The sequence below is a fragment of the Schistocerca serialis genome, chromosome 1 (assembly GCF_023864345.2).
Source record: "Schistocerca serialis cubense isolate TAMUIC-IGC-003099 chromosome 1, iqSchSeri2.2, whole genome shotgun sequence".
Classification (NCBI taxonomy): Eukaryota; Metazoa; Arthropoda; class Insecta; order Orthoptera; family Acrididae; genus Schistocerca; species Schistocerca serialis.
The window spans coordinates 158,649,904-158,672,088 of record NC_064638.1 but is presented as its reverse complement, the minus strand read 5'-3'; positions in this window follow the sequence as shown (position 1 = coordinate 158,672,088).

The window sequence follows — 22,185 nt, the reverse complement described above, 5'->3', positions numbered from 1 at the left end:
TGCTGCGAATCTGTCTGTGATGAAATTCGACGTCAGCTGGTGCGGCGACCCAGCCAGAGTTGCGCTCTGTGTGACCGACACCTATATACGACAACGATGCGGCCTTTCCGTTGCCATTGCTGTTCAAGGCCACAGGTCGGACCACCAGGCCACGATGTTTCTGACCAGGTCTTTAAGGCGGGTTGCACTCACAGTGGATATTTTCCGCCATGTCAATTGACCGTCACCATTTTCAGAAGTCCAGTGTTTACACACATGGCAGTAAAATCACCGTCGCCACCCCACAAGTCAGCAGATTAAAGGCAATGTACTTTCATCATCAAACCCATTCATTTAATTTTAGTGTGTTACGTAAATTATTCATTGTTTTTAAATGTACAGTTTTGTTTGAAATGAACAGACAGTAAAATCTAAGTATTGTTATTGTGTCGACTAATGAAAAGGAGAAGGGAAAACTGAACAATTTGGGATCATCATCCAATTAATTTAAGAAGAGGGGAGGATGGAGCTTTCTAAACATTGTTTGAAGGGAAGAATGACAAGATATACTTCAGTTACTTCCGAATGTCGAATTTTTAACAGCAGGAAAACAAGTAGTTCAGAGAGAAAAAGCTTAGGACAGGATCAAATGAAAATGGCGGCAAAATGTACAGTCTGCTAATGTAAAAAAGGTTTTACTATAGTTATAATGTTAGTTTTTTATGTTCATAACTCTGGAATGGTACTAAAAGTGCATCAGTATTTCTAAATTGCATATAAGGGTAAAACATCTGGCTTACCATAAAATGACAAATGCTCTTCAGAGAACAATTTTAATTCAGTAAGTATATTAGAATGTGTAGGCCTATTCCAAAATAGAGCTGTATCACATGAAAGAATTGTTCTTAGTTAGTACACTATGCAGCTGCAGAACACTATTGTTAAGTGCATAAAAGAAGCTTTCACAGTAGTGTAAGTGAATTTGACCAGGTTTACACAGTTGAGTGTAGTGAACCATTTTTTCCCGGACTGTTAATTTAAATCCAACTGCGTTCACTGCATGAGCAGTGTTTTTAAGCACTTTAACAATTATTAGTGGCAAGAAAACAATTTATTGGTAGAATACGGGTCAGAAACACATCTGCAGCATTTTCAGTGTTATGGTCCACTCTTAGTCAGTAGTGGACTCTTACCCTATCCCCTAAGCTAAGGAGATTTTGTCTCAACTGGGTGCTAGCAAGATTTATGCAAAAACTGATCTTTGTGACACATACCTGCAAATTCCTTTCGAGGCAGCATCCAGGACATTTTGGTTATCAATATCCCGTTTGGTCTTCTACAATACAATCAGCTCCCCTTCATTATCATCAGTGTATTAGTAATTTTCCAGCAGTATCTTGAACAACTGTTGCTGTATGTTACCCAGGCTGCCAACTACTCGGACAATATCCTGGTTACTGGTGCCTTTGTCTAAGACTTCTTACACAATCTGAATCTTTTGTTTGCAGTGTCTGGTCATGTGGGTCTCCAATGTAACAAGGACAAGCGTGACCTGTTAGTGCAATGAGTGGAATATCTTGGCTACATCCTAAGAGCTTCCAGCATCTACCCTGTCATGCAGTCCATTGAGGTGATCCAGAAGCTCCCTGTGCTTTGCCACAAGAATCAACTCGAATCTGTCTTAGGTCATTTCATTCTCCATGCAACAGCTGTCGCAGAGACGCTTCTTCACTTCCTCTGAATGAATGTCCAGTGCCTCTGGTCCCCTGAGTGTGGCAGGGTGTTCTGCTTATTAAATCAGATGCTCCTCAAGCCTACCTGCCTTATGACATATGATAGCTGTGTACACTCACTACTGATACCTCCAATTATGGTGTGGGAGCTGTTCTTTTCCAAGTGATCAATGAGATGGTGCAGCCGATTGCCTTTGTCTCTGAAACTAGTCTCAGAAACTATTTTGCCCAGTGTAATTATGGCCAAATCAAAAAATAAGCACTGGCCATTATTTTTGGGTTCAGAAAGTCCAATGATTATGTCTATGGGCGCCCATGTACCCTCAGTATGTACCACAAGCCCCTGTTGCACTTTCTCTGGGTTTCAGCACCACACAGCCCACCGCCTCCAACACTGTGCCCTGTTCCTCACTGTCTATTCCTATGAGACAATTTTGTGCTCCACCCTCCACCATACCAATGCTGATCTCCTTTCTCGGCTTTCACTAGGAGAGGACCCAGTGTTCAATACTGATCCAGAAGTCTACTGTCACCTTGACCGCTGTTGCTGCCGACATTGAACAGCTACTCCTGGATGTCAACCTTGTCTGACTCCACACTGCAGACAATCCAGTCTTCCACATCTCTTCCAGCACATCTGGCAAAGCTGGCCACCCAACACTAAGGCTGTGGCACACCCAGATCTTCAGCTGTTCTGGGATCAATGACAGGACCTCTCTTCCCAGGACAGCATTGTCCTGCTCCAGGGTGACAACAACTGCACTTGGATGGTTATTTGGCGGCTCTCTGCAATCGCATCCTCCAGTTGCTCCACAAAGGACACTGGTGGACTGTTCTTACCTAGTGACTGGCTCACCATCACGTCTATGAGGCATGGATTCTACTATTTGAGATTTGGTCACTGCTTGGTCCACCTGCCAGAGTTGGTGAGGGCCCCACCTCAGCATTACTTAACATGGCCTTCCACTGCCGGTCCTTGGTCCCACATTCATCTGGACTTCGAATACCCCATCCTTGACTCTATGTGGCTTACCATCATGCATGCTGGGTCCTGTTTTCTGTTTGTGGTCTGCAAGTCTTCCAATTTCTCTTCCCACACCATTTGGGCAATTACCCAGATTTTCGCACTAGAGGGCCTCCATAGATCTATTGTCACTGATAATGGGCTTCAGCTAACTTCCTCTGAATTTTCTGCCTTCTGTGCTGCTCACAGCATTGCATTAATTACCACCGTGCCTTTCCAACTTGCCTCTAATGGCACTGCTGAGCATTTTCTGCAGACTTTTAAATTTCAAATGTCTAAACTACACAAGTACCACTCCTCTCATGAGAATCTTCATCTTTATCACAGATCGTACTGAGGCACTCTGATGAAGGGCTCCTCTCTGGCAGAGAGGCCCCATGGTTGCCCTCCTCACTTTTCTCTGTCCATTCTCCACCCGACAGACCATCCCCCTTCTCCTCTTCTTCCCACCAACATTGTTTGTCTCCCAGGGACCTGATGTGGGATATGAATTTTTTCTGTGGCTAGCCCCAGTGGCTGACAACCACTGTTTCCCATCTTCTAAGGCAAGCTATGCTTCTCATCACACTCCTCGAGTGCTCCCAAATCTTACAGCACATCAACCAATACTGCCCCTGCCATGGTTTTTGGCCTCCAACAGACTCTGCCATTCAGTTCTGTGTTTCAGATACAAAGGACTCTGAGTAGCTTGCTGCTCACCCAGCAGATGTGTTGCTTCCACCTTCCAGTGTGCCCAGCCAGACGATGCCTCCATTCACCATCCCAATGGATGTCAACACACCAGCAACCCCTACCTTGCCCTCTGGCAATGCTTCTGGCAGTGATGATAACACTGTTTCTCACTCCAGTCTCTGCCCCTCTTGGTCTTTCTCGAGAAATGGGGAAGGTATGGTGTGTTTCTGGGGTCTCCTATAAGCTGCCAACCCACAACATTACACAGTTATGCAGCTTCTTGCTCCAGTTCTGCAGGCACATTGGTCAAAGTCAGCTCAACTTCGCCTGTCCTGCAGGAAGCAAGCTAGTTCTGAGGGCACCCACGAGAGCAGTAGACATCACCATGTATATGGATCTTTGGGTGCATCTGCAGTCCATATTCCTCAGCCAGTTTGAGCACACATTGCCAGACCAATAGCTATCTAGTAGTCATCCACCACATGGGTGTAACTGCCTTCGTCCAGCAAGCAACAGACAGTTCAATCTATGCCAGCAGAGGCCGAAGTTTCCCAGCATTCTGTCACCGCCCAGACTTGATGATGCCCTTGCCACCAGGGACCAATGTGCATCATGACCTGCTGCTCCAGCTGTGAACTCTGAGGCTCAAAATCGTTGTTTTGTTATGAGATGGGACTTTATTTTTTTTGCATACTGTGCATCCTAAGAAGAGAGGCACTTTTTTTACAATAGAACTTTTCAGAGGATTGTCTCACATAAATATTTATTTACATTTTTTTCCGAGAACTTTAAGTTGTCCAAGAAGTCTTTCCTTTATTGTCAAGAAGGATTTTTCTTATTTCCTTTGAAATGCTAAAAGAGTGCAGGACTTACATTTGTAAACATAAATTGATTGTGTCAACAAACTGATTCATGAGTGTAATCACTTACTTACTGTAAAATTGTCCTAAGCCGGGAAACTTAACAAAGACAATAACGTCAGCTTGGTAGGTCATGGTGTTAGTTTCCGGATATGCAAAAGGAATTCTGCTGATATGTTACCTTGACTCAGGTGAAGCAATTACAGGATAATGTTACACTAACTTCCTGGCCCAACTACAGCATAAGATATACAAATGAAGGCCAGGTTTGGCAGGAGAGAAAGTAATCATTCAACAAGACAGTATGCGCACACACAAGTGTCAATGCCATGAGAAAAATACATCAATTTAGGTATGAATTGTTGCCAAGCTCACCTTATTTGGCTCCATCAAACATCCATCTCTTCCTCAAGCTCAGTATTTTCTATGATGGATAGAGAATGTCTTCAAACGAAGAACGGACAGCCAAAGTTGACAGTGTTTTGCAAGCACAGAGGAATCTAATTTTTGAGTTGAGCTCAAGGTATTGGAATATCACTGGGCCACATGTATTAGTACAAAGGGAGCCTACACTGAAACATAAAAAAGTTACACTTGTGTGATTCATATCCTTCTATTCCACTCTAAGAACTTTTCGAACTACCTCATACATTACTGGCTTGCCACTACAGGCCACACAAGATGAAACAGTGTTACTTGCTGACAACAATAATATAATAATTACAAACAGGACACCAGAAATGTTAGGAGAAAGCTCACACAGCACTTATGTCAGTCCCCAACAGGTAACTCTTAATATAAAGGAGACTAATCACAAGAACTTCTATATAAGTAGAAAACCTAATAGAAAAGCCTTAAAGTACAAAATGAGACCTTAGAGGGAGTAGCTGTCCATAAATTTCTCAGTATCTATGTTGATTGACGATCAAAACAACATTTCATTTTATTATCCATGTTATATATGTACAGATTTTTCGAATTTGCTACCCAAGAGCAAGCTACGTGTAGCTGACCATGAGAGGAGCAGAAGACTTTGAGGTTGATGGAATGAGATTTTCACACTGCAGCAGAGTGTGCACTGATATGAAACTTCCTGGCACATTAAAACTATGTGCCGGACCGAGACTCGAACTCGGGACCTTTGCCGTTCGTGGGCAACTGCTCTACCAACTGAGCAGGAGAGCTTCTGTAAAGTTTGGAAGGTAGGAGACGAGGTACTGGCAGAAGTAAAGCTGTGAGGATGTGGCATGAGTCGTGCTTGGGTAGCTCAGTTGGTAGAGCACTTGCTCGCAAAAGGCAAAGGTCCCGAGTTCGAGTCTTGGTCCGGCACACAGTTTTAACCTGCCAATGCACCCATGTATTTCCCCCCAGCCACCCAGTCATCTGTCTACCTCCTGACTGTGCCTAACTGCCCAAAACCTCTTCACACCAGGTCCCTGTCTGCTCCTAGAGTAGAGCCACTACTTGGCCATCCCAATCCCTACCCTATTATGCTTTGATGTCCAAATACTTATAATATAGGTTACATAAAGCTATTCCATCTGTACATTTTGCAAATGTTTCTTGGATGAAGGTTTAGGTACAACACCAACATTTCAATGAAAATGGAAACAATATTAATCAGATGTAATAACATCAATATGATGTCCCTAAGAAAACTGAAGGGAAGGTAGTGATGAATTTCGTGTGCCGGACAGTGAAGCCCTTCTTGATTTCATCCATGATGTGGGATGGACAGGAAATAGGGTTGATCCAAGGAATGGTAGAATGATGGTGATCTGACCCACATTATGCCACGTCAGCAATGATGGCATGTGAATATACAACATACTTGAACATAAAAGAGCAAAACTTCATTGACATGAATCACTTTAAGGGAACTTATTGGTTTATCAATGATAATTTGTGCAGAGTAATTTGTTTTTATTTATTTATTTATCCATCCATAGACAATCAGGATTGTATGGATGTTGTCAAATGAGTATATACAATAGGTAAACAAATTTATAATTATCACAATTGCAATTCTTGAATATTGTAACATAAAGATACATTGTTAAATCACTTAATAACACAGTTGATAATTTTTACATATTGCTGTATATTTACATCATTCCAAGTAATCCTTGACAGTATAAAAACACTTTTCCAAGAGATAATTTTTAAGTGATTTCCTGAAGATATCTATTTCGCATATGTCTTTGATTTCTCATGGAAGATTTTTGTATAATTTCATTCCATTGTGTGACATGCTGTTTTGAGTTTTTGATTTGTTTTTCCTATAGATGTGAAAGTGTTGCCTGTGTCTTGTTTCATGTGCATGTATGGAACAGTTTATCAGAACCTGGTCAATATGTTTTTTATGTATATCACTGTCTGCAAAATGATATTCACAAAAAACTGTCAATATACCCAAAGATTTGAATAATTCTGTGCAGTGGGATCTATTGCTACTTTTTGTTATGATTTGTACAGTCCTTTTTTGCAACTTAAATATTGTTTGTCTGTTCTGCTCATTTGCTCCCCAGAAGGATATGCCATAATTATTTATAGAGTGGACATATGCAAAAAATACATTTCTAGTACTCGAGCTACTACACATTGAATTTATTATCCTAAGTGCACGGAATGCTGAAGCTATTCGTTTTCCAAGTACCGCAGGCATGTGAATACGGCCTCCCGTCGGGTAGACTGTTTGCCAGGTACAAGTCTTTCGATTTGACACCACTTCAGTGACTTGCGCGTCAATGGGGATGAAATGATGATGATTGGGGCAAGACAACACCCAGTCCCTGAGTGGAGAAAATCTCTGACCCAGCTGGGAATCGAACCCGTGCCCTTAGGATTGACATTCTGTCATGCTGACCACTCAGCTACTGGGGGCAGACAGTGCCACAGTGTGCTCGGTCCAATTTAGTTGAGAGTCGACGTGCATGCCTAAAAATTTTGTTGTTGGTACACATTCTATGTGCTCGTCATTAACTTTTAGCGTGGTACTGTTCAGTTTTCAGTGTAAGTGGAAACTAATACTGTTTTTTTTTTTTTTTTTTTTTTTTTACATTTAGGGTTAATTTGATAGCCTCTTTCCACTGGCATAGATGCTTAAGTGTTTCCTGAGCTTTACCATTGAGTACACTTTGTGACTCAGCTTGATTAAGATGTTACCGTCCGTCATCAGCAAACAGTAGTGATTCACCATGTTTGACAGTTCATGGAAAATCATTGAGGTATATTAAAGAGACGATTGGGCCCACAAACTTCCTTGGGGGACTCCTATAATGATGTATTATCTGTCTGAAAGGTATGAAAAGGTATGATTGGAGTTAGTTTGAGTGACCTCCACCTGTTGGATGTTTGCAGGTATGAATGAAACCACATGTTTGTTACTCCTCTTACTCCTAGTGCATTTAGTTTGTTTAGCAAAATTGTGTGGTCTACTGTGTCAAAAGCTTTGGTCAAAACAAGGAAGATCACTGTTATGTGGTCTCCTTTGTCTAGTGCTACAAGGACAACACTTTAGAAATGAGCAACAGTTGAATTTGTGCTTTTGCCAGCCCAGAAACCCAATTTCTCTTTACTCAGAAGATTGAACTTTGTAAAGTGCCCCATAAGCCTGTTTTTCATTATGGTTTCTATGACTTTTGAGGAGGATGAGAGTAACGAGATTTGTCTTCAATTTTCTATGAGTTCTGGGTCACCTTTCTTATTTACAGGTAGGATTTTTGCATGCTTTAGTATGTCTGGGAAGCAACCTGTGGAAAAGAATTAATTGATGATGTGACTTAAAGAGTCTTTAATGCTGTCTATGCAGTCCTTCAGTAAGCACGCAGGTACTTCATCTATGGCTGCTGAATTTTTACATTTTGGGTTACTCATAACATTGCATACTTCTTCTGCTGTAGTTGATTGTAGCACCACTGTGTGTGGTATTTTGCTCAGCATTTGTAAATGCTTTGTTTTGTTGAACTTCTGTTGTAGTTTGGTTTGTATGCTGCTGAAATACTGATTGACAAAGTTTGCTAGTTTTTTGGGGTCATTTATTTTGGTATCATTGTGTTGAAACTGCATGTTTATTGGCTATCATTTTTTCCTGTTAGTTTCCTGTTTGGTGATTTTCCAAGCTAATTTGATTTTATTATTAGCTTTTTCTACAAATTTGTCTTTTTGGTACCTTTTAGCTGCTAACAAAACTTCTCTATACATCTTTCTGTATGTATGATAATATTTATGAAATGCTGAATCATTACAGTAGTTTTTCATTTAGCTAAGGTGCTTGAGGGTTTAAGAGGATTTCCTTATCCCATTGGTTACTCAGTTGTTATTGTTGCATGATTTAGTGATTCTTAGAACTTTAGGAAACATTTCTTCAAATCTGAATTTAAAATTGACATAAACTTTGAAAGCTTCACATTTATAGTAGTTTCTCTGTACACTTCCTCCCATGTTTCACTATTAATTAGTGAGGCAAATAGAGATCTTTTTGTCTCAGAGAAATGCCGGCCATTGTGGCCAAGCGGTTCTCGGTGCTTCAGTCTGGAACCATGCTACCACTACGGTCGCAGGTTCAAATCCTGCCTCAGGCATGGATGTGTGTGATGTCCTTAGGTTGGTTAGGTTTAAGTAGTTCTAAGTTCTAAGGGACTGATGACCTAAGTTGTTATGCCTCATAGTGCTCAGAACTATTTTTTTGTCTCAGAGAAAACCCTACTGTACTTGTGTATTTTAATGTTATTATTTAACTCTATGCCTAATTTTAATAACTGACTTGAATGGTCTGAGATACCAAGGTCATCTATGGCAATGTCACACCGATCTTTCACTATGTCCATTAGCATATGGACAGTACTTGATGCTGAATGTGTGGTTATCCTAGTGGCAGTGTTACTTAATAGTAATATACCATAGGTATACGTACTGTTCAGAAAGCTGTTGCACCACATATCTGGGTCCATCATGTGAATCTTTAGTTCTACAAAAATGATGATTTTTCTTTTGGGGCTAGAGACCATATCTAATGCTTTGGTTAACTTTGTAGTGAATGTGTCCATGTCACCACTGGGAGCACGATATATACACAGTACAGTTAGTCTTTGGAATACATCTAGGTTTTCTTATCTCTAAAGCTGATATCTCTATGCGTGTATCCTCATTTAATGCCAAAACATCGTTTCTTATTTTATATATAATCCCCTCCTTCACATATATGCATGATCCACCACATTTCACAGTGCTTCTATTGTAATGACAGGCTTGACTGTACGAATTTAGTGCTACATTTGTTAATTCTGAATGATTACGCCAATGTTCTTGTATGCAACAAGTGCGCTGTCAATAAACACTTCTAATTGTTGCACTTTGTTTCTTATGCATTGCATATTTTGGTGGAAGACTGAGAAGCATTGAGCACTGCTTACCTTGAAAACTTTATGTTTCTCTTGCGTTGGTCTAAACATGCTTTTGGTGATGAGGTGTTTCAGTTATCCCACTGATTGATGCACTGACCACTGTTTCTTCTGTTGGACCCTCACATTTTCTTGCTGTTTTTGCTGAAGATGATTCTGGCACTGCCTCTTTTTGTTCAAATGATGATCCTGGCTGCGCTGATACTGTGGCTGCGACTGACTTTCTTGTTATGGAGTTGTTATGGTTTTTTCCGTATTTCCTTCCCTCGACGGTGCACTTTACTGGACATTTTGTCACTGATTTTGGTTCGTCTGTGTTTGCTGTTTTATTACAGTCTTCATCTAGAACCAAGTATTTATTTGATAGCAGTATCACCAGAGCCGCACTTACTGTTTGTTTACATGCTTTAGTCGGGACTAGCTATGTTTTCTGCATAGAAAGACTATTCACAGCAACATCTTGTGCTACGTGATGATTTTACTCCAATCCTTGGTATCTTATTTCTAGTTCTTGATATTTCTTCTGGAGTTCATGGTATTGCATGGTTATAGTAACTAAATTGTATGTAAGAACCATTATTACTGTTTCTTTTGATTTTAGTGTGTTAAATATTTGGTTTTTCAAGGCACTTGTAAAGCACTGATGGCATATCCAGTCATGATCAACTTTTATATACTTCAGATTCACTTTTACACATTTATCGTGGTACCCCAACTTGCACTCAATACACAGGGTAACTCACATAACCTTTTTTAAACAAACTTTACACACATAACTATCACATTTTATAGTAACTGAGACGTCATTACATGAGGAGGTTTCACCCGACACCATATTGACCAATAATTTTAAATTATCAGCTGTGCTGAATTTGTTGGATTTGGGAGAAGTTTAATTACAAGGTTAATTATCATGCAGTCATAAATGTTCCTTAGACTATCATTAGACCATCACTTGACACCCAAGTTTCACTGGCCAACTGGTTAATGCCAATACAGTACAGTCACACAATTTCTGTGGTACATTTCACAAATGTTTCAAATAAAACAGGATCCTTATACACATTAGCTTCACTTCAGTGGCAATGCTACAGACGTTATGGGCCAATTGTCATACCGCATTCATGAGTGATCATCTGTCATTTGATACACTTTGTGCGCAGTGAATGTGTTCCCTTCTTCAAAACACTGTACTCACATATGTTCATGATTCTATGCCCATTTTATTGTAAAAAAATCAACAACATTTTCTCTTGATGTTTATTGTTCCACATATTTATATAAACCCCTCTCATAAAAGTTCCAAAAATCATGACAACTGCAGCAATTGAACAGCACCACCTCATAATTTCATGAATTCATTAAGCTGATATGTGGAGCAAGTAGCTTAATCTTAGCCAATGGAAAATATATTATGTCAAACACAAAAGGTCAATATTCAGAAATCAAGCATGCATCTCTGAAGAAGGATGAAACTTACAAGTGTAGAAGACATCCCACCAAATTGTACAAAATATCCCACCTCTACAAATGTTGGTGCAGCTTTAGTCACAAGAAAGACCAACTTCTAAATGAATGACTATCATGTCACCTCATATAATTGGGTGTACTGCCGGTGGAATGCATCTTCCCAACACGATATTTCGATGTTGTAACTCGGCGTCTTCATCAGGTGTTCCCTGAGACTGGTCGACGAGCTGACCTTGTCCCATATTTATGCCTGGGTGGTGTGTGGTGCTCCCTATGCAGTCCACACCCACCGTGGTCATTTCTGGTGGTGGTATCAGTCTCTAGGTGCTCCATCTTCAGTCTGCGCCTGTTGCGGCTCTCTTCTGAAGTAACGGACATCCCAAAGCGTTCCCCATTGGGTCCGCGTCCGATAGGCACAATCCCATCACTATCATGCCTCTGTTGAAGTTCCTTATGCTGTCCGTGACCGCACGAGTTTGTCTCCAAGGAGCTTGCTGTCACCTGGTATAGTGTATGCTGTTCTGTTCTGTTAATTATGCCCTTGGACGTCTGTAGTCCATTCCTGTAGGAGGGAACTTTCTTCCGCTGTTTCTGTAGTAGTTCCAAAGCAGGATTCCACACAGTACTAAGCTAATATCCTGCTTCCCGGTTGATCAAGTTCTCCACCATCTTGATTTAAATCAATTCATTAATGCCACTAGGCCAGAAGTGGGAGGTCTGAGCCAGGATTCTGGTTTTGTCATAATCCGTGGTGTGCTCAAGGTCCAGGCAATGTTCTGCCATTGCAGATGTAGTTATCTGTCGTGGCCTGGTGTGTCTCTGTTGTTTTTTACATCTTATTTCAACTGTTCTGGTAGTCTGACTGATGTTATACATCCCACATTCACAGGGTGTATGGTAGACACCAGTTTTCCTTAACCCCAAATCATCCTTGACAGCTCCAAGGAGTGTCTTTATCTTGCTAGGTGGGCAGAACACACTCTTGATATTTTGTTTCTTCAAGCATATGGTAGAAAGGCTACTTTCCTGGTCTCTTCTTCCTGCTCCTCTCCTGCTGCCTCAGGCCATCTGGTGGGTTGGAGGGCTTTGCGGATTTCCCTGGTGGAGTATCCGTTGTCTGTGAACACTCTTTGTAGATGTTCTAATTCTGCTGTCAGCCTGTCTGAGTCAGAGAGTGTTTTGGTTCGGTGTGTGAGTGTTCGCAGCACTTATGCATTACACTCATGAAAATATTCTGCTCAACCATTCCAATTGATCCTGTGTTCCTACAATGACGCACACAAATTCCACATGTTGTAAAATTTAAAAAATCCAATTTTATGCATTACACTAATGCAATATTCTGCTCAGCCATTCCAATTGATCCTGTGTTCCTATAATGATGTACACTGATTCCACTACAAATAACATTTCCATAAATCTGGAAGAGGGTAAAATCCTTTAATTCAATGACGACTTGAGTTCCCTCATAAATGTGCACCAGGATTTGAAATTCTTAGAAAGAAAAAAATGTCCCATATACAGTGGGTGCCACATTTTGTTCCTTTTGTTCAAAAAGTGGGTGGCTTCTTAATAATATTTTCTTCGCCACTAGATACCTTACTATTTTTACCACTTTCTTTTAACACTTGTGCTTTCTTCTGAATGCTTTGTCCCTCAAACTGATCAAAGCTTTCTGAACCTTTTCTCCCACTAATCTCTGACATTGGCAACTTGTGGGATGTGGTCCATCCATTCACTCTTTCCCCTCATGTGAAACATTAGCTGTGCTGTTGTGTAGTGTGTTGACAAATGAGTCAGATGATTCACTATCTTCTCAAATGGTTTCATGTAGTCAATCTGTAGCATTACCTCATCATGAGAATACGTCCTTATGAACCTCTTATGTTCTCAAAGCATCCTTCCAATTTCATTATCTAGTGCTTTCCACTGAGACCATGTGGTAAGATAGAAACTGTTGTAAAAGGTCATATGTATTTCCTTGGATTATTCCAGGTTTTTCTTCATTTGTATCCCCACACAGATTCCATGCTACTGCTGTCTTTCCTTGCTGGTGAGGTTCCCTTGCTCTTCTACTTTCTGTTGTACTTGTAATGTGACTTCAACTTCTTTGTTCAACAGTATTACAAATGCTCTTATCCACTGTTGTTCCTTAACAATAGGTTTTGATCTGAAAACTTGGGCACTACCATCTGATGCTACCATCCTTCCACAGTAGCTCCACTTTAGCTCTTTCACTGCCAGTGAGAAAGAAAATCTTACCAGTAGAGAAGTCAATATTGTGTCCTCACAGATAAAATAAAGGCTCAGAATACAGTCAACAATCAAGTCTTCAGCTAGTAGAAGGGTATGCAAATGTATTGCTACATTTTCTAGTTTTACTGACATCTCCATCATTCTAACATTTTTGGATCACATGCAAGTGCTTTCAATAATCTTGCAGTTCTGAACAGGAATGCCTTGAAACTTGGTTTTTGTGGACAATTTACTGAAATAACTTCTTGAAATGACATTGACAAATGCTCCTGTGCCTAGAACAATAGTTACTGGAACACCCTCAATCATAGTAGCATGCCATATTAAGTTATTTTTCAAAATATTTGCACAAGCTTCCAATTTGAAAAGATTAGGCTCCGAATAAAAACTTTCTTCCATAGTATTACCTGTACACCACTGAACCCTGATTGGGCAAGAAATGCCTTTTGAAAATCCTCATACATTAAGGGGTCAAAAGTCATGTGATACCACATAATATTGTGTTGAACCCCCTTTTGATTGGATAATGGATGGAGAGGGTTGTGTGGGTGCACGACAGCAAGGTCTTCAGTGCCCGCTCAGTAACAGATTGAGACGAGTGTCAAGAAAAGACTCAGGACAGTAAGATAAAACAGAACCTAAAACATAGGTAACAAGCTTGGAAAAATGTGGGCCTACCTACACTGAAGTGTGGGATGAAGCATGCCGCCAGCAGTAAAACATGGACAACACAGGAAGAAAGTGGTAGAGGGAGCTAAAACAATATAGCAGATGCAAGTGGCTGGCTGACTGCAAGGAATAGTGCACCATCTCAACATGGCATAGACTCAACAAGTCATAGTAAGTCCTCTGCAGAAATATTGAGAGGTACTAACTCTATAACCATTCATAAATGCAAAAGTGTTGCCAGTGCAGGATTTTGTACTTGAACTGGTTTCTTGATTATGTACCATAAATGTTTGAAGGATGCATGTTGGACACTCTGGGTGGTCAGATTATTCACTCAAATTGTTCTGAATGTTCTTCAAACCCACTGCAAATAATTGTGGCTCAGTGACATGGGGTACTGTCATCCACAAAAAATCTACTGTTGTTTAGGGACATGAAGTTCATGATTGACTTCAAATGGTCTACAAGTAGCTCAACACAACCATTTCGTGTCAATCGTTGGTTCAGTTGGACTAGAGAACCCAGTCCATTCCGTGTAAACACAGTCAACACATTATTAAGGAACCACCACCAGCTTGCAAAGTGTCTTGTTCACAATTGGGATCCATGACTTCATGCGGTATGTGCCATACCTGAAACCTACTGTCAACTCTAACTACCTCAAATTGGGACTCATATGACCAGGCTTCAGTTTTCCATTCATCTAGAGTACAGCTGATATGTTCAAAAGCCCAAGACAGGTGCTGCAGGCAATGTCGTGCTGTTAGCAGAGGCACTCATATTGGTAGTCGGCTGCCACAGCCCATTAACGCCAAATTTGACAGCACTGTCTCAACAGATATAATTGTTGTATATCCCACATTGATTTCTGTGATTATTTCATGTGACATAATTGTCTATTTGCATCTCTGCACAAATGCTGTTGCTCTCAGTCATTAAGTGAAGACCGTCGGCCACTGTATTTTCCGAGGTGAGAGGTAATGCCTGAAATTTGATATTTTCAGCACACTCCTAATATTGTGGATCTCAGAATATTGAATTCTCTAATGATTTCTGAAATGGAATGTCTCATACATCTAATTCCAACTACCATTCCATATTCAGTGTCTGTTAATTCCTGTCTTGTGTCCATAATCACATCAGAACCTTTTCACACCAATCATGTGAATACAAATGACAGCTCTGCCAATGCCTTGTCCTGTTATACCTTGTGTATGTGATGCTGCTACCATCTATATATGTTCATATCTCTATCCCATGACTTTTGTAACCTCAGTGTAGGTTTCACACGAATCATTTATTTCAGTTACCCATAGGACTCCATCACCATTTATATATTCGTTTACATAACTTATCTTTTTTGTCTTGTTGCATGATCATGGCAACACAACTGCAAAGTAACAAATGAATACCACAATATCTTCTTATCTGATGAAAATATTTAAAAATTTATACTCTTAAGCACCTTCCATCATTACTGTTGTGAGTAGTGTTGTTGCCAACAGCATGTCATGTGTAGAAAGTGAAATATTTTGAACTGATTGATTTGCATTCAATTTGTTATAGTCTGATCTGGGGCTCAAGGTCAGTGTCATTTTATTTTCATTCTATTCACATTGGCATTACTGCACTGCCCCCCCCCTCCCTCCCCCCCCCCCCCCCCCAACATCTATTGCCTTTTTCTTCAGAATTCTGACTGTTTCAACTATTTTACATCTCCACTGAGAAAAAATGGATTCTGTTTGTTCCCTGATCTTGAGTAATTCACTGTTAAAAGGAACTTTATCATCAGATTACTAACAGCAGTCTTGATTTCCTCATTCACGCATTGTGGGACTTGATCTTCCTTAGACTTTGCCTAAGCATCTATCTTTATAGAGACTTGCTCCTGTGCATGGTCAGCTGTTCTTGTATAATTTTTTTCTTGCTCTAATGGCTACTTCATCACTCAGTCTAAAAGTCAGCCTACCGTGTCACCTAGGGATTCCTGCCTACCATGGTTCTCATTCACTTTTGTTGGTAGCTTCTCCATAGTTCCAGGAATCCTAATTCCTTCACTCTACCTTCCTGTTTCTCCGCTAAATCATAATTTGAGTGCTCACGAAAGCCATATCTCGTCTAATGCGTCTTGCTTCCCCACAAGTACTCATACCTTTTTGCTTTGTGACTTATGCTGCAACCTGAGTGGCCATCTCTGTTTGTTCTGCAGCTAGAAATCACAACTACAGCAGAATTTCATTTTAGGGATCTTGAGTTTGTGGTCTACATGCCTCTGCTTTCCACTACCTCTTCAGCTGAATGAATATTGACTAAGTCCACCGACTCCATATTGTGTTGAGCACAGGTTTTTACCGTAACACATAAACAAATTTGGATGAGAACCTTGAGCCTACTATTAGATTACAACACAGTTTATCCCTAACACACATACACACAAAATATCATCACATAGATAAGGTTGCTATATTGATAATTGCTGTTAAAAATAGATCAGAAATACAGTTTTCTATGACACAAATTGTGAAAAATACTACACGGACTCAGCACAGATTGCACCTGACCTCCAACCAGAGAATTTTCAATACTTACAACAAAAAATACAATAAATGGTTAACAACAGAATACAATAATACAATACAAAGTGATGTCTCCTCAAGACCTTTCTAAAGGGGCCCATTACAATTTAATTGATGCTGTAAAGGTCTACGGGCTGCATGCAGCCGTATGGTATGTAACACGCGCTCGCCAGCCGGCCTATCTGGAATGCTTACAATTTGCTTGGTCAGTACACACAGCGTCCAGCTGGAGTGCAAGGCAGTGAGTATGCCACTGGCTGCAATCCGTAGTATTAACTAGCGTGTCCTCGGGTTGCGAATATGTCTCTTTTCTTAGCTCAACATGGACCCTTTGAATATGACCATAATTAACCGCTGTTAGGATGTCACACACAGTGATGATGGTTATGCAGGGTGTGCATGTTTTATAATCTGCCCTTGTTAATAAGACTGTTTATACTTACTTCTCCGTGGTTGCGTATTGCCGCCGTACCTCAAAGACCCACAGCTTACAAATCCTGAGAAAATATTCATGTAATCATCATCCGGGGAACACTACACAACACCCTTATAGATGTGGTGTCAACATGGGATAATTATGGAAAATCTACAGTTCTGAAGAGGTGCAGCACAACATGAACTTCGAGCACCAGCAGCCTGAACATCTTTCGACTACTCATTGACATCCAACGCTGGAACTCAGGTTGGTCTACTCCAGTTTGGCTAGAATACAAAAGGCAGTGATGGATTTTTATTTTACATTTGAGTGACTCATTGGTGTTAAATTAGACAAAAGATCGCAATCCAGTCATAGTAACATTCTCAGTCTACAAACTGTTATTAATGAACTGCAATAAGAGATTCAACAGTTAAAAGCAGAAAGAAGTGAGAGTAACATTCCAAAAGACTTGGTAAATGATAGTTCATGCAGTACAGGTACAACTGCAATAAAGAATTTTTCATTATTGCCATCAATACCAGAGTTCAGCGGGAAACCTGAAGATGATGTGAAACTGTTTTTTCGTAAACTTGAAGGTGCCACCCTCTTAGGATCATGGACAGATTCCGATAAGTTAGTGGTTGCCAAATTATGAATTCAGGGAGCAGCACTAGATTTCATTATCATGGAGCCTACTTGCATGAAAACAGAAGATAACAATGACTTTAGAACGATTGTTGTTCAGAGATTTAAACGTAAAAACGCAATCAGATTTTACAGAGAGCAGATTTACAGTATGCAAACGCGACGAGATGAATCTATCAAGCAATTTGCTGACAGAATTCAAAATATCAACTTTCAAATGTACGAGTTAGTAGAAGATGAAAATTGAGATCGCATTCAGTTGTTCGAAGCCAACCAGGGAGCCTTGGACACATTCACTCATGGGTTGCACGGAGAGGAAGTAAGCAAAGCTGTTACATTGGCACAATGTAAAACGTTTCGGGAAGTAGTAGAATCAGCTGTTGGTTTCGTTGAAGCTCTAAGATGCCCAAACGAGATGCAGAAACAAGAACACAGAGTTTTCAACACAACAGTACATTGTTACAGATGCAATAATCTGGGTCACAAGCATAAGGATTGTAAAGGGAATTGAATCTGCTATCATTGCAGGATGCAGGGTCATGTTTCGAGAGATTGTTGCAACAAGAATAAAGGTAATGCAAACAACAGACAATCTGCCAGATCCTTAAACGGGTACATGGACGTACAGGCCACCACTTCGTCTGCCCCTTGCCAGAGACAGTGATTCCTGTTAGTTCCAACGAAAATCAGACCAAAAATGACTTCGTGATAGGTGCTGTATACCATGGGAGAAACGTCAAACTACTTATTGACACTGGAGCACAGACCTCATTAATGTGGTCTTGCATAGATAAATGGGATAAATTGAAACCACCACTATTAAAAGTGTGAGGGTCAAATGGAGGAAAGCCACGTAACTATGGAGAAGTTGATGTAGAATTAATTCTTGGCCAACACCAAGATGAAGGTGAAAATAAAGATAAAGAGAAATACACAGCAAGGGTGCAAGTAGTTTCAAACAATGGAATGCATTACGATGGTGTACTTGGATTTGATTTCTTGTCCACTAATGAGGCAGAGATATTTGTCACACAAAGAAAGATCAGACTAGGCCATAGCAACTACAACCTAGGAAATCGTTCTTCAGATCGAAGTCAAAGGAGCAGCAATACTGACATCATAGGAATGGACTGCCCAAACAATGCATCAGTTCAAATCATCCGAGTTGATGTTCAAATTGATCAGCCTCAGCAAATTCCCAAGGGAGCTAGAAAGACAATATATGTTGAAGTTAAGTCACCCCGATGCAAGGAAGGAACTCTGTTATTAATTGAGTGATCCAAGAAAAGTGAGTTACTAGATACAATGAATTGTTATGTAGCTAGAAGTGTAGGTGGTGCTACTATGGTGAAACAGAATGTCACAAAAGTCCTGGTTACAATACCGAATAAGAGCAATGAGGATGTTGTTTTGCCACAAGGAACAAAAGTTGCTGAAGTGTTGAGTGTAAGTAACAGTGACGGTACAGATTGCAGATGAGGTAACAAATAGTGCAGTTATAAATACATATTTTTGTAACAGTACCACAACATTACAATGAGGAGATGTAGTTAATAATGAACTGAAGTGCACAATTTGGAAGAAGATAGAACATTTGACAGCTGATGAACAGAAGATTTTAGCAGCTGTTTTGTTGGAGTATACAGATTTATTCTGAGGACGTACAAATTTACCTGTCACTCATTTAGTTCAGCACCATACTCATACAGGGAATGCGTCCCCAATCACACAGTAACCTTACCGAATACCATTTAGTCAAAGAGAGTTGGTAGAAGACATGGTTAAAGAACAGTTAGAAGCCGGAAGTATAAAAACCAAGAGATCCTTTCGACCCACCGTGGTGTTCACCTGTTGTAATTGTAAAGAAGAAATCAATTTTTGGAAAATCATAGTTCTGTTTTTGCATTGATTACCGATCTTTGAATGCCATTACCATACCCAACATTTACCCCTTACCAAATATAGTGGAAGCCTTGGATTACTTGGGCAGGTGCCGAATTTTTTCAGTATTTGATTTAACAAATGGTTACCACCAGTTGACAGTGCATCCTAATGATCAAGCAAAAATTTCATTGGTAACAGCAACAAGAGTATGCAACTATCTTCGTATGCTGTTTGGACTTTGTAACACTCCAGCTACATTTCAACGCCTGATGGATTCAGTTTTACAAGGGCTCATCCCAACACAAGCACTCGTTTATCTTGAAGATGTAATAATTTTTTGGTGAAAACATGAAACAGCATACTGAGAGTCTACAAGCTGTTTTTGAGCATATAAGAAGCACAAACCTGTCTTTATCAATAGATAAATGTCATCTTGCACAAAGTAAAGTTAACTATATTGGTCATGTTATAACCAGTGAAGGTGTTCGACCTGATCCAAAATAAATTGAAGATGTAAAGAATTTTCCTGAACCACAAAATTTGAAAGAACTACAATCATTCTTGGGATTGTCAAATTTCTACAGACGATTTATAGTCGGTTATGCGAATATAGCATGTCCAGTGACACAGCTATTGAAGAAAGGAGCCACATTTAATTGGTCAACAGAGTGCAAAAAGGCAATGGAAGAAGCTAAAACTGCTCTAACTACAGCTCCAGTGTTTGCCTTTCCGGATTTCAGTAAACCTTTTATTCTTTCAACAGATGCATCCAATTTTGTCATAGGTGCAATCTTGCCTCAAGAAGTTGATGGTCATGAACGTCCAATCTCATTTGCTTCCAAACAATTAAACAAAGCAGAATGTAATTATACTACTATTGAGAAGGAGCTTTGTGCTTTGGTTTTTGGTATAACTCGTAACAGATGTTTCTTAACAGGAAGAGAATTTACAGTTATTACAGATCATCCCACACTTAAATGGTTATTGAGCTTAAAGGATCCAAGTTCCAGATTAACAAGATGGGCATTAAGACTGAGTGAGTACCAATTTAAGGTTATTCACTGACCTGGTGAACAACATGTGAATGCTGATGCAATGAGTTGAAAAGTCAATGTTTGTCTTACAATAAGTCGAGAAGAAGAGTTAAAGGCAGCTCAAGAAGAAGATCCACAATGCAAATTATTGAAAAATGATCAACATTTTGTCAAAATAGCTGGAATATTGTACAAAATCACTAGTAAAGGAAATTGCCTAGTTATTCCAGAAAGCATGAAAGAGCAAATCATGAGAGAGCAACACAATTCTTTATTATCAGGACATTGCGGTAAAAAAGCAACAAACATTAAAATAGCTCAAATGTTTTGGTGGCCAAGCCACAAAGTTGACGTTTTCGAGTTTGTTTCACAATGTGATTCCAGTAACAGATGAAATAATGTAGGAAAAAGTAGAGAACCACTGCAAGAACTGCCGGAAACAAATGAATGATTTGAACGAATAGGACCAGCTGTCATAGGACTATTGCCTAAGACTAAAGATGGAAACAAATACATATTGACAATGTTGGATCATTTCTCTAGATACCTTCTCATTTTACAAATACCTGATCAGAGCACAGAGACTATAGCTATAGTTTTTGTAAAAGAATGGATTCTTAAGTTTGGATCTAATTAAGTATAATTAGTTATCAAGGACCGAATTTTATGAGTGAATTACTTAAACAGACTTGTAAGCTCATGAAAATAACTCAGTTAAGGACTACACCAGCACACCCTGAAGGAAATGGCAGAATCAAGCAAGTCCACAGAACAATTATTAAAATGGTTAGCCATTATGTGAGCAGCAAACTCGACAATTGGAATGTCTGTTTATCATACTTGGTAAGTAGTTACAAAGCCAAAATGCACAGCTCAACTGGCCAAGTCTATATGAGATCGTCTATGAAAGAAGAATGCATTCACCATTGGACTTTGCACAGTTAACTATCGGAATCACCAATGAACACATAAGGGATCTAGCATGCAAGCTAAAGGAAGCATGGAGGGGAGTAAAACAGCGAAATATCAATCCTTTCTTCAGCAAGGAAGACAACATGACCACCAAGTAGCAGTGTCTCAGTATCAAGTTTGAGATCTTGTGTATCTGAGCAACGTGGTGTTAAAGAAGAGTCAAGTCAAAAAGTTTAAGAAGTTTTGAAAAGGACCATATCCGATCTCAGAGGTGTTGTCGACAGCCACTCTTAAGCTCCAACTGCCCTTTCGTTTGATTGTCATACATGTCAATCACGTAAAGCCATTTCTGAGTAGATTTCCTGTAGTATCGCAATATGACGAGGACCGTCCAAGAGGTTGACTGTTCTCAAACCCAGGAAGCAAGAATAGCGAGCTCGCAGTCCAGACTTCAAGGCCAAGGCATCACCACATTCTGAGTGATCCTGTAATTTGCGTAAATGTGTGTATTGTCTGAGAGTGCAATGGGAGTGTTTATTTTAGCTATGTGTTTATGTGAATGTGAAATATTGAAGCTACTGCACAAGCGCAAAGAGAAACTAAACCCTTTATTGCACAGGTTACCCACAAGGAACTCATTTATTTTACGTG